Here is a 15,459-nt window from a genome sequence, read left to right as displayed (position 1 = left end):
AGTAGGAGGTGGTGAAGTAGCATCATCTTCATCATCGATCACTCTGTCATTTACCTTGCCGCGGAGGAAGAATATTCAGAGTCTTCAAGAGATGGAGTGCGACGTAGGACAGCAGTCCGTGGAGGAGTGGAGTCAAACTGGAATCTTTCATTGAAGCCATTGTCTTGAAGATCAGCTTCAGCACTAAGCAGGATCAAAATCTTCCATGATCGTCGGCAAGTTTCATGAGCAACAAAGGCATTCTTGGTGGCAAGGTTGTGAATGCGATTGACATCCACCAAGAGGCTTTGCATCTGTCTCTTGAGCCAAAAATGATGCTTATCCTATTTCTGATGAAGTGCCACAAGAAGTTCTCGGTCATTGAGAACACGAGAGCGCTTCTGAGGCCTTTGGGCAATGGTGCTTTCAGTGGCTTCAGTAGGAGCACGATGAGGCAGACGAGTATTTCCAGCCATTGGATAGATTCGTGTTGCTGCTTGGGCGCCTTCAATGGGTTGAGTGAAGCTTTGGTGCTCGACATTCTGAAGGCAAAGAGGCTTCTTGGCAGGGTCAGAGTATATAGCTTCAATTGACATATCAACTCTGGCAAAAAGATCATATGATTGCGAGTAGAGGGCTGGTAGTTGACAGATGAGTGTCTCTTGATGAGGCGCATGACCCATGGAGCATAAAACTTCAGACCAAATAGGTCAGAGCCAGAAGCAACAAGTTGCCTGATGAAGAATTCTTGAGTGTTGAAGCTGATGCCATTGAGAATATAGAAGACCAAAGTCTTCATAGCTCCTTCAAGCTTGGCCGCTGATGAATGTCCTTTGACAGGCCATAGAGTTCGCCTGATGATATGATATATGGTGCGAGGCAGATACTCAAGGTCTTCAACAAAGAATTCTGTTGGATAGTCAACGTCAGATGGCAAGGGCTTCATCATGCTCAACATCTGGCTCATATTGGGTTCTGGCTTATGGAAGATACTCTCCACTGCATTGCGGTGTAGCTGACAGTCAGGTTCATATAGTTCTCCAGGAGTGGCTAGCCCTGTAAGCTCGATGATATCCATAGCTTTGGCTTCATGATGAACATTTCCAGTCATCCACTCGAGAACCCATGTCTTGATGTCTCTGTAGTAGCCGCGAATGTGTAGAGTAGCATAGAATTGAAGCAATAACTCTTCATTCCAATGTTCTTTGTCTGTCACAAAGTGGAGCAGACCAGCATCACGAAAGCAATCAAGTGCTTCTTCTAAGCACGGCAGTCCAGCAATGGCTTCAGTGTCAAGGCGCATATGAGGGAAAATGCGCCCTTGATCATATAGAACGCAAGAGTAATAGCTTCTCTGCTGATAGCTCCAGAACCGATCTGATGATATTCTTGGCTTGGAGTAGGGGTTCTTGGCACTGTCAAAGAAGGTATTGTGGCTTTTGAAGCCATTTGCATTGAAGGACCCTGGTGAGTTTGCAGTACCTGGAAATCTTGGCAGCCTAGGCTTTGGCTTCTGGACCTGAGGCCTATGCTCAACATGATAGTCAAATTGAGGTCCAGAGGCAGTAGGCGGAGGTACCAGAATGGGCCATCGGACAGTGGTTAGCTGACCATGACTATATGCTTGCTCAATTGTGTGAGGCCTTGGTGGCGGTACAGGAGCAACGACAATAGCTGAGGCGTCAGGCTGCACAACAGGTGCTTCGGGAGCAGTTGTCTCATTTGCTTCAGGTGCAGCAGCCTCATTGGTTTCAGGTTCAGTGGCCACATTTGTTTCAGGCACACTGGTTGGTGCAGGCTCCACATTACCGTCAGCCATGACTATGTCATTGGCTTCATTGGCATTGGCGGTGGCAGCCTCAACATTGTCAACCTTCTCTTGATGAACAGGAGGGTCGGGCACAGGCATGTTCACATCAGGAACAACCTCTTCAATTACTGGGGGAGTAGGGACACGTACTTCTTCTTGATTTTCTTCGGCTGATGCAGCCGGAATGTCTTCAGCAGCTTGTGCTTCAGACTCGGAGACATTCACAGTTGGAGTAGGTTCAAAAAAGACTTGACGAGCAACAGGTGAACGTTGCACTTCTCCTTCTGGAACGCTCGATAGAGGGACTTGAGGCCTTTGTCCTTTGCGAAGCCTGCGAAATGCTGGCAACGCCTTAGGAGATGGAGATGGCTGGGCCTCAAAGTCTTCATCCTCTTCTTGCACGGGGGGTGTAGCTTGTTGTTGTTGTTGGGGAGTACTGGGTGAATCTTGTAGCTGTGGGTGATCAGCCCACGATGCATCCTGAGCAATTGGCTTCAGAGGACGACCAATGCTGATGAGTTCGCTGTTCGTATGAACAGGCGATGATACCACGTCATGTTCGATCTGAGGAAGAACTTCATCATCGGCTACATTGTCATCATGACCAATGTCTTCAGCAGCAGTGGGTTCAGCTGCTGGAATAACTTCAGCTTCATGAGCCTCTGTGGGAGCAGGCTCATGGACTATCATCCTTCGTTCTTGATGTTCTGACGCTGGGCGAAGCACTGAAATGGGTTCAACAACTAAGGGCTCTGTGGAAGCAGCCCTAGTCTTCTTGGTCTTGCGCTTCTTCTTGGAGGGAGCGGCATCAGAGGCTTCAGTATTCTTTCTCTTTCTGGCTTCAGCCTCGGCATCCCTCGTCTTCTTCTGTTCTGAAGCGGTTGTGGTGACCTTTGGCTTCGAGCCAGTCATGCTGCTTGGGAAGATAATGTGAGGGGCTTCTTGGCTTGATGGTTCAAGTAGGTCAGCAGGAAGCTTCTTCTTTTTATTTGCAGCCATCCTGGGGTCAATGCCAGGACGGCCAAGTGACTTGCGCTTCTCAGCCTCATTGTAGGCGAGCACACACTTGTCAGCCAAACTCTTCATGCGCTCTCGAGAGCCCTGAGCTTCTTCACGCTTCTTCAGAAAAGCTTCTTTAAGCTCATGTAGCATGACCTTGAAGTTTCTGACGTCTTGAACACTTAGCTTGGCCACATGCTTCTTGAATTGAGCCTTCTCATAATCAATTTTGTTCTTCAGCTCAACGATACGCTGAACGAGAGCTAGCTCAGAAGCAATGGCGCCATTGAAGGCGACATTGAGGCCAATGGGAAGCTGCAAATCTTCAAAGCTGAGATTGGGGGTGTCGAACCACTCATCAATGAAGTCGTGGATGATTGCCACATCAAAGAGAGGCAAGTTGTTGAAGATTTCTGCTTCTTCCTTGCTCTTTATCAGCTGCTCAAGGGCATCATCCGCAAGATCTTCATCACTTGACAGATCAATGGGTTCTTCGCGCAGAATGGCGGCAGGAGTCAAGGCTCTTTGATCAGTTGGTCTGACAAGTTGCTTTTTCTTCTTCGTTCTCTTGGAGACATGGGATTGATCTTGTGACTGCACACTGGCTTCAGGAGGTGTAGTGGCCAGTGGCACGAGAAGTCTTCGGAGGTGCAGCTGATCTTGAAGCCTTTGGCTTCTTTTGCTTCTGCGGCTTTGGAGGAGGAGCTGGGGCTTCATCGGAGTCAGCATCATTTTCAGAATGATCTACTCTGGCACCTTGGACCACGATGTAGGTGATGAGGCCGTCAAGGTTGGAGAAGGGGCCGATAACATTGGGATCAGCATCATGGGAGCCGTCAACACGGGGAGCAGAGGGACCTGGGTTGAAGTCCAATCCCAATGACTTCTTGTTCTTCTTGGCCGAAGCCACAGCAAACTGGAAGTTGCGCTTGAAGAGAGAATCATCACGACACCAGAGTAGTGAAGTGGGATCGGCGTTCTCAGGCTGTGGTCCACGGACCATGCAAGGATAGAAGCCTTGAGCAATGGCTTCAGCTCTGTTCTTGGGTTGAAGGCCTCGATAGAGGATATCACCCCAAGGTCTCTTGATGGCATTCTTCTCTGCATATTCCGTCGTCACAAACTTGTACTTGAACCATTCCTCAGCCCAATAGCGTCGAATCCATTGGATTCGCGTCTTTCTCTGATGATAATTCCCTTCGGGATCTGTCTTGTAGAGTTCTGCTAAGTCATCAGGCAGATCTTTGGATGTTCCTTCTCTGTGCTGTCTGCCACCCTTCCTTGCTGATTTTTCTGCAGCCATGAACTTCAAACTGAATGGCTTCAATACGTTCAAAGGCTTCAGAGACTTATGCTTGCTGGTCAAGCAGGAACTGGCTTCAGGAGAATTGATATGATGCTGTAAGTATTCTGCAAACGAATGCAGACTATGAGAACCAAGGGATTCTCCCACGGACATGTACCTGTGACAGCATTAGAGATGCGAGGGAAGGGGAAGAGGTAATATGCATTCTCAGAAGATTTTGAAGATAAATCAGTTTAAAGACATTGACCTCATGATGCGAAGACATTCACTTATATAGGTGAGTTGGTTCCAGATTTGTACCAATCCGTGAATAAGTACACGTGAGGAATCAAACTAGACAGGAAATCTAAGTGAATTGACTAGGCAGTATGAGATGCAGACAGAATAGATCTAACATTGAATAGGCAGAAACCACTTTCGGTAAACAGGATGAATCTTGAAGATCAAAAAGGTGGTAAAAATAGAGTTATAATTACCGCACGAAGAACTGCTAGATGGGATGAATAGGAGACCGAGCAGTTCAGCCCACCGTGCCCTAACTTGGCGACGGAGGACACCTACGGCGACGGCGGAGAGGACGATGTCCGCGGCCGACGTGAGGACGGCGTCGGAGAAGTTGCGGCAGCTAAGCGCTTCGTCACCGGCGTCGTCGAGAGCTAGCGGTGGCGCTAGGTTTTTGACGGAGGTGGAGAGGTGGAAGAAGGATTTCTTTACCGCAGGGGACAAGTATTTATAAGTAGGTGAGCGACACAACGCAATTACGCTGGTGCCCCTGGCGGTTCACATCTGAGGGGCACGTGGCAAGCATGCAACATACTCAGAGTTGTCCCACGTTCCCACGCCCGCCAGGCATGTCGGAGAGTTGTTCCGGCTTCTCCGGATTTCAACAATAAAGATAAGTCATTTAAAATAGATTTAATGTTTGTCTCTATGCCTTCTGCTGACTAGGACGCAGAGAAGACATTCGACAGTTTCAATAGAATGCATATGATTTGGACAGATAGAGTTTGAGATAGGAAGCATAGAGAGGTTAGGGTCCGATCACATTCACTTAGTTCAAAAGATCCAATCTTGAAGACATAGCTATAAGTGAATGCTGTAGAGGACAGAACACTAGTATATATAGAAAGCAATCAAATCATCATACTGTAGAAAATCATGAAGATAAATTGAAACTGAAGACAAACCAAATGCGAAGTCATTGCAATATAACGCCATGAGTGAAACACTTCAAACAGAGAAATTTGGTGGTGGCGTTACCCACCGTATAGGAAGTATTAGACCTAGACACGGCGCACAATTATCGTGGCGCTCCGAAGTCAAATTCCATGTTAATGTATTCACACTCAGAGTGTAAATCTTCATTGATTGAAGATATACATTACTTTGTGTGTTGCACATCTAAGTCATCAACATGCATAAGTGTTAGGATGTGTGCCTGATCATAGGACATTAGAGGATTCTAAGATATTTAGCTCACACCGTAACTTGCAAAACCTTTTCTCATCCAAGGGCTTTGTGAAGATATCTGCCAGTTGCTCTTCAGTGTTGACGTGAATGATATCGATATCTTTCTTCATAACATGATCTCTGAGAAAGTGATGACGAATTTCAATGTGCTTTGTCTTCGAGTGCTGGACTGGATTGTTGGCTATCTTGATGGCACTTTCGTTGTCGCAAAAGAGAGGTACTTGTTTCAGGTTGATGCCATAATCCTTGAGAGTTTGCTTCATCCATAGAAGCTGAGCACAACAGGATCCAGCAGCAATGTATTCAGATTCAGCAGTTGAGAGTGATACACAGTTCTGCTTCTTTGAAGACCAACAGACAAGTGATCGACCAAGAAAATGACATGTGCCTGATGTAGACTTGCGATCCACCTTGTCACCAGCATAATCAGCATCCGAGAATCCAACCAAATCAAATTTTGAGCCCTTGGGATACCATAATCCGAGTGTTGGGGTGTAAGCCAAATATCGAAGAATTCGCTTCACTGCTAAGTGATGCGATTCCTTTGGTGCCGCTTGGAATCGAGCACACATGCAAACACTAAGCATAATATCTGGCCTAGATGCACATAAATAAAGCAAAGAACCAATCATGGAGCGGTATACCTTTTGATCGAACTCTTTACCATTGTCGTCAGGACCAAGATGGTGTTTGGCTAGCATTGGCGTCGTGTAGCCTTTGCAGTCTTCCATTCCAAACTTCTTCAGACAATCTTTGAGGTATTTTTCTTGAGATATGAAGATGCCATTTCTTTGCTGACGAATTTGAAGACCAAGGAAGAACTTCAGCTCACCCATCATGGACATTTGATATTGCTCTTGCATCATGTACCCAAACTCATCACTATACTTCTGGTTGGTGCAGCCGAAGATTATGTCATCCACATATATTTGGCACACAAACAGTTCGCCATCATATGTCTTCGTGAAGAGTGTGGGATCGAGGGATCCAGGTTTGAAGCCTTTGCTCTTCAGGAAGTCTTTGATTGTATCATACCATGCACGAGGAGCTTGTTTGAGGCCATACAGTGCTTTGTTTAGCTTGTACACCATATCAGGATGTTTTGGATCTTCAAAGCTAGGTGGTTGTGCGACATATACTTCTTCTTCAATCTTGCCATTGAGAAATGCACTCTTTACATCCATTTGATATAGCAAGATGTTGTGATGATTAGCGTAGGCTAGCAGTATGCGAATAGCTTCAAGCCTAGCAACAGGAGCAAATATTTCATCAGAGTCAATTCCTTCAACTTGAGTATATCCTTGAGCCACAAGACGTGCTTTGTTTCTGACGACTTGACCATGCTCATCTTGCTTGTTTCGATATATCCACTTTGTTCCAATAATGTTATGCTTGCGAGGGTCAGGTCGCTTGACGAGTTCCCAAACATTATTCAGCTTGAACTGTTGAAGTTCTTCTTGCATGGCTTGAATCCATTCAGGTTCCATAAAAGCTTCAGCAACTTTCTTGGGTTCTGATATTGACACATATGAAAAGTGCCCACAGAAGTTTGCTAGCTGTGTTGCTCTTATCGAGTGAGTGGACCAGGCGCATTGATGTTGTCAATTATCTTCTCTATTTGAACTTCATTTGCAACACGAGGATGAACAGGACGAAGATTTTGCTCTCGCTGATCATTGTCATCATTGGAAGGATTGTCTTCGGTCTGAGCATTGTCTTCAGGTTGATTTGGTGCAGAGATGATAAGTTCCTCTTCAAGCTGTGCTTCAGAGGGCATGATTTTACCAGTTCCCATCAGCTTGATAGACTCGCTGGGAGGAGCTTCATCTAGAGTACTTGGCAGAATCTCTCTCTGTGAACCATTGGTTTCATCAAATTTCACATCCACAGTTTCAACGATTTTGTAGAGATAAAGGTTGAAGACTCTGTAGGAGTGTCAATCCTTTCCATAGCCAAGCATGAAACCTTCGTGAGCCTTAGGTGCAAATTTTGACTTGTGATGGGGATCCTTGATCCAGCATCTAGCTCCAAATACTCTGAAGTAACTGACGTTTGGCTTCTTGCCGGTAAGGAGCTCATACGATGTTTTGTTCAGAAGCTTATGGATGTACACACGGTTGATGATGTGACATGCTGTATCAATAGCTTCAGGCTAGAACTTTCTTGGTGTCTTGTACTCATCTAGCATTGTTCGAGCCATCTCAATGAGGGTTCTGTTTTTGCGCTCAACGATGCCATTTTGCTGAGGTGTGTATGGAGCAGAGAACTCATGAGTGATTCCCGTTGTATCCAGATACAGATCAAGTCCAGTGTTCTTGAATTCAGTGCCATTGTCACTTCTGATGTGTTTGATCTTCACGCCATAATTGTTCATTGCTCGATTTGCGAAGTGCCTGAAGACATCTTGCACTTCAGTCTTGTAAAGAATTATATGAACCCATGTGTATCTTGAGTAGTCATCAACAATGACGAAGCCATAGAGACAGGCAGTTGTTGTGAGGGTGGAGTAGTGAGTAGGTCCAAATAAGTCCATGTGTAACAGCTCGAAGGGTTGAGATGTTGTCATGATTGTCTTCAAGGGGTGCTTTGCCCTTGTCATCTTTCCAGCTTCACAGGCACCACACAGATGATCCTTCTTGAACTTGACATCCTCGATGCCAATGACATGCTTCTTCTTGACGAGTGAGTGTAAGTTCCTCATGCCAGCATGTCCTAGCCTTCGATGCCAGAGCCAGCATTCTGAAGCTTTTGTGAGAAGACATACGGCAAGTTGTGGACCTACTAAGAAATCTACCATGTATAGATCATCTTTTTGATACCCTTCAAAGACTAGAGATTTGTCAGATTCCATTAGTACAAGGCAACGATATTTTCCAAATATCACAATCATGTTCAAGTCACAAAGCATTGAGACAGACATTAAGTTGAAAACAAGGGATTCAACAAGCATCACTTTATCCATGTGTTGATCCTTTGAGATTGCAACTCTACCTAGACCCAATACCTTGTTTTACCAGTGTCAGCAAATGTAATGTGACTCTTGTCGGATGGACGTAAGGTTGAGTCCATGAGAAGACTTCGATCACCAGTCATATGATTTGTGCATCCACTGTCCATAATCCATTCTGAAGCTTTTGGTGATGTACCCTACAGTGCAGTTAGGAGGATAGGCTTCACAAGAGTGTTGTGAAGCATAAGCATTTGACACATATAGGGATAGTCATAGCTTATATCAAAGTTAGGACATAGTATGACTGATAAGAGATTCAGATGTGAAGTATATAGAATGACATTTTAACATGCGTCCTGAATGTGTTTTAGGTCCCCAGCAATAGTATCGGACGCCATTGATTGCTGGCTGGAGACCGTATTCTGCAAAAGAGAGTTAGTTCTTCTTTGCCACCCACATCTTCAGTGGTGGCTTAGAAGCAATGAGTCTAAGTGCAGCATCTGAGAATTTTGGCTTTGAAGCCCTAGCAAATAGCCTTGCAGGAGATGAATGATACTCATATGAATAAAAAAGTTCTTAGTCCTATGAACATAGCGGTTCGAAGATACACGCTCATATTCATAAGTCTGAGCATGATTTCCCTGCAAAACATTGGCGTTAGGGTGACTCATGTGAGTCCTGTATCTGTATGAAGCCTTTGGGCCACATGAAGCTATAGGTCTGGGGTTTGTCTTCTTCCTTGGTGGTGTCATGACGACATTCACAGGAAGATTCTCAATGTACTGCTTAGGTACCCAGATCTTCTTCATAGGTGGTCCATTCCTGCAGTTAGTACCAATGTACCTGGCAAACACTTCACCATTCTGATTTTTGAACAGCTTATAGTTTGCATCAAAGGATTCATCAATGATAATAGGATTAGCACAGGTAAAGCCATATAAAGTGGATGGATCTACTGAAGGTTCCTTTGCAGCAACCCATGTGGTTTTGGGGTACTGCTCAGGCTTCCAGTACGAGCCATCAACATTCATTTTCCTCTCGAACCCAACACCCTCTTTCCTAGGGTTTCGGTTCAGAATCTGCTTTTTGAGGACATCGCAGAGAGTCTGATGTCCCTTCAAACGTTTGTACATCCCTGTTTCAAGCAGTGTCTTCAACATAGCATTTTCATCAGCAACAGCAGTGGTATCCTCCGCAGAGGGGTTAGTAACCACATCAGTAGGTGAAGACAATGAAACAGTAGCAGCAGTGGAACATTCAGCAACAGATGTAGCGTTATCACGCTCAATGCATTTTAGACATGGTGGTTCAAATCCTTCCTGAGTGGGACTGATCTGTTGAGCGCGAAGTGACTCATTCACCTTTTGAAGATCTTCATGAGCCGCTCTCAATTTCTCAAGCTCTTGTTTCCTTTGAAGATAATCATAGGAGAGCCTTTCATAGGTAGTTGAGAGCGATTCATGACGACCTTCAAGTTCTTAGTACTTAGCATGAAGATTTTTTATGTCATTAACTAAGGACTGTGAACGTGTCATTTCAGCGTCCAACAGGTCATCGCTTTTGTCTAACAGTTTTTGAGTATGTTCCATAGCCTTTTGTTGTTCAGTTGCAATTTTAGCAAGTGTTTTGTAGCTGGGTTTGGATTCACAATCAGAGTCATCTTCACTTGAAGTTTGAAAGTAAGCATCGCGTGATTTTACCTTGGCACCACGTGCCATGAAGCAGTAGGTGGGAGTAGGATCGTCTTCGTCATTAGCTTGCGTTGGTGTGGAAGTCATTGTCTTCAGTGTTGAAGATGGACTTGGCGACATAGGCTGTGGCTAGAACCAGACTTGCAACACCAGGGTCAGACTCCTCTCCAGACTCCACCTCCGCCTCCTCAGAAGCAGACTCCTCCTCTGAATCCATTTCCTTGCCAACAAAAGCACGAGCCTTGCCAGATGAGCTCTTCTTGTATGATGAAGACTTGGAAGAAGACTTAGAAGACTTTGAGGATTTCTTCTTCTTCTTGTCATCAGAATCATATTCCTTGCTTTTCTACTTCTTCTTCTCATTGTCCCACTATGGACACTCAGATATGTAGTGACCAGGTTTCTTGCACTTGTGGCAGGTTCTCTTTTTGTGGTCATGGGTGGAAGCTTCATCATTCCTTGAGCTGGATCGTGAAGACTTTCTGAAGCCTTTCTTCTTAGTGAACTTCTGGAACTTCTTCACAAGCATAGCAAGTTCCTTTCCAATGTCTTCAGGATCATCAGAACTGCAGTCAGATTCTTCTTCAGATGAGGAAACAACTTTTGCCTTCAAGGCGCGAGTTCGGCCATAGTTTGGGCCATAGATATCTCTTTTCTCAGATAGCTGGAACTCATGTGTGTTGAGCCTCTTCAAGTATATCAGACGGATCGAGTGACTTGAAGTCAGGACGTTCTTGTATCATGAGGGCAAGGGTGTCAAAGGAGCTGTCAAGTGATCTCAGCAATGTCTTAACGATTTAATGCTTGGTAATCTCAGTTGCGCCAAGAGCTTGAAGTTCATTTGTGATGTCAGTGAGGCGATCAAACGTGAGCTGGACATTTTCATTGTCGTTTCTCTTGAAGCGGTTGAAGAGGTTGCGAAGAACACTGATTCTTTGATCTCTCTGGGTTGAGACGCCTTCGTTGACCTTGGATAGCCAGTCCCAGACTAGCTTCGATGTTTTTAGAGCACTCACACGGCCATACTGTCCTTTGGTCAGATGACCACAAATGATGTTCTTTGCAGTAAAGTCTAGTTGAATGAACTTCTTGACATCAGTGGGGGTGACACCTTCACCAGTTTTGGGAACGCCATTCTTGACGACATACCAGAGGTCGACATCAATGGCTTCAAGATGCATACGCATCTTATTCTTCCAGTAGGGATATTCAGTTCCATCGAACACGGGGCAAGCAGCGGAGACCTTGATTATCCCTGCGGTCGACATAGCTGAAACTCCAGGTGGTTAAACCGAATCACACAGAACAAGGGAGTACCTTGCTCTGATACCAATTCAAAGTGCTAGTATCGACTAGAGGGGGGGGGGGGTGAATAGGCGATTTTTATGGAAGTCTTCAAAACTTAGAAGTTTCGAAGACAAACAACAGAAATGACCTAATTAATATGCAGCAGAAGATAAACTACCCAAAGCAAGCCATAGTCAAGTATGCAATGATGTGAAAGTACAGGACAAATAGCAGCTAGGTAGTAAGGATCAGGATGGAAGATAGTATGAAGCCAATCAACAGTAGTAGTCAAGCAATGAAGTCAAACAGATACACAGATAGTCAATGACTTCACGAAGACTAACTTAAGTAAGGTTGGGAAGGGATAGAACCAGTCGCTTGTTGAAGACACAGGATTTGTTAGACTAGTTCCAGTTGCTGTGACAACTATACGTCTGGTTAGGGAGGCTGAGATTTAACTCAGAAGACCGTGTCTTCACCTTATTCCCCTTGAGCTAAGGACACCCAGTCCTCGCCCAATCACTCTGGTAAGTCTTCAAGGGATACTTCCAAACCTTCACAGACTTCGTTCACCGGCAATCCACAATGACTCTTGGATGCTCAGAACGCGACGCCTAACCGGCTGGAGGATTCACAGTCCTCAAGTGTAATAAGTCTTCAGGTCACACAGACAGAAAGACTTCAGTGATGCCTAACACTCTTTGGCTCTGGGTGTTTGGGCTTTGTCCTCGCAAGGATTTCTCTCTCTCTCAAATGCTTCGAGGTGGGTTGCTCTCAAACGACAAAAGCCGTGCACAAACTCTGAGCAGCCACCAATTTATGGTGTAGGGGGTGGGCTATTTATAGCCACTAGGCAACCCGACCTGATTTGTCCAAAATGACCCTGGGTCACTAAGGAACTGACACGTGTTCCAACGGTCAGATTTCAAACACACGCGGCAGCTTTACTTGGGCTACAAGCAAAGCTAACTCATCCAGCTCTGGATAAGATTTGCTCTCATTGTCTTCGCTCGAAGACATAGGATTTGAGTTGAGCATCACTTCAGTCACTCTGACTTAGTTCACTTGGACCCCACTTAACAGTACGGTGGTTCCTATGACTCAACAAAGAAGAAAAGGAAACAACGAAACCACACAGTCTTCGCGCACCATAGTCTTCACTTAATGTCTTCTCATGTCATAGTCTTCAATATGAATATCTTCTCATACCACCATTGTCTTCAATGTCTTCATACATTTTTAGGGGTCATCTCCGGTAGGTAAACCGAATCAATGAGGGACACTACCTGCGTTATCCTGCAATTCTCACAAACGCATTAGTCCCTCAACCAACTTTGTCGTCAATACTCCAAAACCAACTAGGGGTGGCACTAGATGCACTTACAGGTGGGAACTTGTACTTGTACTTGCACGGGTTCTCACCCGCTATCTGTGCATCCGTTTCCATCGAGTACTTTAGAAAGTACGCATTCATCTTGTCAAATGTGTATTGAACTATTGCTGTCACGGGTAATCCACGTGCACCTTTGAGCACCCTATCGAAGCATTCATCCATATTGCTTGTCATTTGACCGTATCTCCGGCCATATTCATCAAAAGCACGTCCCCACTTGTTCTGGTATTGAATGTGCCTATTGAGAAAGTCTTGACCCCCGGGATCAAGTTTTTTGTGTGCAAGCAATTTGTTGTACAAAGTGGTGAAGCGCTTGTCGGAGAAAGCGAGACAACAATCTTGAAGATCATCAGCCAACTCCTTAAGGCCACATGCCCTATAGAAGTTCGAATAAAAGTGCCTCATGCACCATTGATGGTGCAACGGAGCATGCCCGGGAATGTCAATCTCCACCGCGTTAAGAATACCTTGATTCCGATCCGATATGACACAAATTTCCCTCTGAGCGGGTAACACCTTCGTCCTCAAAAGACGCAAAAACCACTCCCAGTTGTCATTGTTCTCCACCTCAACCAAAGCAAATGCCAATGGCAACACCCGGTTATTGGCATCACTTGCTATCGCAACCAACAAGGTGCCCTTGTATTGTCTGGTCAAGAACGTGCCATCAATGGCGATGACTGGCCTACAGTGTTCGAAAGCCCTCATGCATTGATCGAATGCCCAAAATGCATGACCAAATACTCGGACTTTCCTTCCTTTATGAACCGTTGTTTGGTGCCCATGAGGCTCGACCACATGAACCATGCCCGGGTTTGTCGCGGCCATGGCTAACAACAACCTAGGGATTCAGTTGTATGCTTCCTCCCAAGTACCATACAACATCTTAAATGCGGCTTGCTTCGTCTTCCATGCCTTGCCGTACTGCACCTTGTAATGAAAGATGGCTTTCACAAGGTCCATGACATGTTGGACGCTCATTGTTGGAAGTGTGGATATTGAGTTGGAGAGCCTGTAAGCAATGAACTCGGAAGTGAGTTGTTTGTGGTCTTGGGACACAATCTTGCCATCCACCCTTTTGCCTTGGCACATGTGAGTTGGCACACAACTCACTACGTGCCAAGTGGGACCTCCTTTCCATGGTCTTGCACGCACAATCCATGGACATATTTCATCTTCACATGCACATGCAACCGTGTAGCGCACATTGACGTCCGAGTGCACCACCTTGTGTGGACGATAATGCGTAACCGAGTAGTTGTCGAGCCACATCTTCAATTCCAAGAAGGTTTCGAACTTAGACACTTTTGCAATCCGGTTCTTGTCATCTCCCAAATCACGGTGAGAGCTTGGCCTAACCCCAACAGATATACATTGGCCACCATCTACCACGGCTTCATCCGCGAGACTAACATCCTTGAACAATGTAGTCCGATGATCACGACCGAATACCTTCTCGAAAGCTTCGGCCTCCTTCACCGTGAACCCCTCTGCATCAACTTGTTCGTCGGGACCATCGTCATCCGAGTCCGATGCATATGTACGGGAAAAAAGGATGGAATGGTCCATTGTCCCTTGCAAATGATATTTGTCGAGATCACCCACATTGTTGTCATGGAGATCAACTTCATTGTCATCGTCCGCATACTCATCATTCTCCTCTTGCAAAGCTTCATCTTGGTTGCTTGTAAACGGGCTCAATGTTGGCCTCACTTCTTGGGTCAAAAGAGGTTCAACAATTTCATCTCGCTTCAAGGGTGGGGGGCTACTAGCAACCAAAGGGGAGGGGCTCCGGTTCAAGTCCAAATGCAACCTTGAATCAACCTTCTTCGTTGCAAACAACTCAAGAGCCTTGTCTAGTGATTTGACCACCGTCTCCTTGTATGCAACCCAACGTTGCTTCGAGTTGACATGCATTGTCTTCCGACGGATGTGCATTGCAAAACCAACATTATGCCTTCCTTCCAACTCAGGGATATCACTAGGGTCCATCCAATTCAAATCTTTCCTAACTTGTTGCAAGAGCTCCGCATAGCTAGGACTACTATCAAACACCATGTCAAGCTCATCCGGATCCGGTTCAATATTGCCTTTCAAGAAGGCGTCTTTGTCCCTATGATGAACAAACACACATGTTCTTTCCATCCCTATAAGCATTCAAAGAACACAAGGTAACATTGCTTCCATGAGTACTAATCCAAGGATACAAACCCTAATATATATATATATGAAACAACAAACCCTAACCCTAACCATAACCCTAACCAAAACCATAACCCTAGCCCTAAACCTAACCCTAGCACCAACATAAGAACACCCATAAGAATAACCCTAACATACTAACAAAGCCTAATCATAGGAAACTGGCAAACAAACATCTCACATCTCCATGCAAATCTCTAGATCCAAACAAAACTAGGGTTTCCCCAAACTAGCAACAAATGAGCAATTTGATAACATTATTTGGATCAAAACAAGGGGATCGGAGAAGATTACCTTGAGGGAGGGTTTGACTTCGAAATCCACGGACAAATTCTTCAGATTTGCAAGATTTGGGAGAGGATTTGAGAGGGG

Source organism: Triticum dicoccoides, chromosome 1B, assembly GCF_002162155.2.
Source record: "Triticum dicoccoides isolate Atlit2015 ecotype Zavitan chromosome 1B, WEW_v2.0, whole genome shotgun sequence".
In the NCBI taxonomy this organism is placed as follows: domain Eukaryota; kingdom Viridiplantae; phylum Streptophyta; class Magnoliopsida; order Poales; family Poaceae; genus Triticum; species Triticum dicoccoides.
The sequence above is the reverse complement of the archived record's forward strand: the minus strand, read 5'-3'. Positions refer to the sequence as shown.